Raw genomic sequence first — 2,500 nt, 5'->3', positions numbered from 1 at the left:
GGCCTCTTGGGGCATCCGCGCTCTCCCCCTCTCGCCTCCTCTCGCTTCCTCTCGCCTCTTCTCTCCCCCTCTCTCTGCCCTCTCTCACTCTCAGACACCTCTCTCTACCTCTCCCCCTCTCTCCTCTCGCCTCCTCTCGCCTTTTCTCTCCTCTCTCCTCTCTCGCCTCCTCTCCTCCTCTCCCCACTCTCTCTCCTTCTCTTCCCTCTCTCCCTCTACCCCTCTCTCCCTCTCCCGCTCTCTCTACCTCTCCCTCTCTCCCCCTCTCTCTCCTCCTCTCTCCCACTCTCTCCTCTCCCTCCTCTCTCTCTCCCTCTCCTCCTTCTTCCTCTCTCTCCCTCTCCCCCGCTCTCTCCTCCTCTCTCCCTCTCTCCCACCTCTCTCCCTCTCTCTCCTCCCTCTCTCTCCCTCCCCCCTCTCTCTCTCCCTTCCTCCTCTCTCCGTCTCTCTCCCTCCTCTCTCCGCCTCTCTCTCCTCCTCTCTCCCCCTCTCTCCTCCTCTCTCCTCCTCTCTCCCACCTCTCTCCTCCTCTCTCCCCCTCTCTCCTCCTGCCCCTACTTTCTCGCCAAAGCCCAAAGGATATACCTATTTGGGTCTGATCGGGGGCCGCGGCGAGGCTGTCTTCCTCGCTCCCTTTCTGTCTGTCTGTCTGTCTGTCTGTCTGTCTGTCTGTCTCTCTGTCTGGCTGCTCTCCCTGTCTCTGGCTCTGGCTCTGGCTTTGTCTCTCTCTGTGGATCTTCGTCTGTTTGTTTGTTTGTCTCTTTCCCTTTCTCTCTCTCTCTCTCTCTCTCTCTCTCTCTCTCTCTCTCTCTCTCTCTCTCTCTCTCTCTCTCTCTCTCTCTCTCTCTCACTCTCTCTCTCTCTCTCTCTCTCTCTCTCTCTCTCTCTCTCTCTCTCTCTCTATATATATATATATATATATATATATATATATATATATATATACATATGTGTGTGTGTGCGTGCGTGTGTTGTGTGTGTTTATATATACATATCTATGTGTGTGTTCATGTTCCTTTCTAGATGCTTGGTATCGGTCATATAAATCATTATCATCCCTTTCACTATCCTTATATTTTTTCTTGCATTTCCCTTTTCCATACACCTTATTTTTATTTTCGTCGCCAAAACATGTTCTTTTTATTCCTTTCTTTTCGTAGAATCCTTATTCTCTTCTTTATTTCCCTTATTCGTGCTCATTATACTTCTGCGTCGACTCTTCCATTTCTTATTCGCTCCTTTCTCTCTTGTTTATTAGGTATGCATGTTCTCTTCTCATGATTTCTCTATATTCTTTCTCTTCCTCCTTCCTTCTTCCCCTTTTCTCTTCCTCTTTCAAATCTCCTAATTCCTCCTTTTCCTCTTTTTCTCCTGTTGTTTCCTCTTCTTCCTCCCTCCTTCCCCTCTTCTCCTCTTCCTCTTTTCCTATCTTTTCCTCTTCCTCTTTCCTTCTTCCCCTTCCTTTCCTAACTTCTCCTGTTCCTCCTTTATTCTTCCCTTCTCCTATTCCCTCTTTCGCTCCGCCATCTGCGCAGATTTTCCGAAGCAGGAGAACAGTCACCGCTGTGGGAAAATCATCGCATTTTTTCCCTGTGTCCCTCTCCCTCCTCCTCCTTCTCCTCCCGCCCCCCTTATCCCTGTTCCTCCTCCTCCTCCTCCTCCCCCCTCTCACTCTATTTCTCTCTTTCTCTCTCTCCTTCTTCCCCATCTCTTAACCCTTTTGAACTATTGTAAACTTGCGAATTTAAACTGTATAAATTTCTATGGGAAATCTTTTTTTTTTTATCTCGGTGTAACGGTTTCTCCGCTTTTTTTTTCTTTTCTTTTTCTTTACCGTGGGGTTTTGAAGAAAAGGGGTGAGAAAGAGAGAGAAAAAGGGAGGATAAAAAATTATATGGGGAGGATGAGGAGGAGAAGGGAAGGAAATTATAAAACTGGAAAATCTACTTTACGTTGCGTAACTCTTTCGATTTTTTGTATAGTGTGTGTGTGTGTGTGTGTGTTTGTGTGTGTGTGTGTGTGTGTGTGTGTGTGTGTGTGTGTGTACGTGTGTGAGCGTCTGCATGTTACTCTAAATGTAAACATACCTTCTGCTTTTCCCCTTTTTATGTGCATATTTGCCTATATGTAATTCTATCCACAAACAAACACACACCAAACGCATAAATATTACATCAAGCTAATCACACAAAATATGTGCGAACAATGAATCCACAATCGATACAATCAGCTCCCAATCAATAAGATCAGCAAGACAATTGACACCCTTAACAGACGGTCGTTAAGCAAAACCTTATAGAGAGGGACTACCACGCACACACCCTCACCCATCCACACAAACCCCCACCAACGAACAGACTCTAAAAAAATATCCACATTATCCCACACCTCCGTATTGCTTTATCCACTCACGGCATCGATTCCAGGCGATCCACAAGGAGCCGGACGAGTCGCAAGCAAGCAGAGGGCTGTTCTGCATGCGAGGTGACGGCGCAGGCAC

The sequence above is a fragment of the Penaeus vannamei genome, chromosome 29 (assembly GCF_042767895.1).
Source record: "Penaeus vannamei isolate JL-2024 chromosome 29, ASM4276789v1, whole genome shotgun sequence".
NCBI classification, from domain to species: Eukaryota; Metazoa; Arthropoda; class Malacostraca; order Decapoda; family Penaeidae; genus Penaeus; species Penaeus vannamei.
This window is presented reverse-complemented; position numbering follows the sequence as displayed.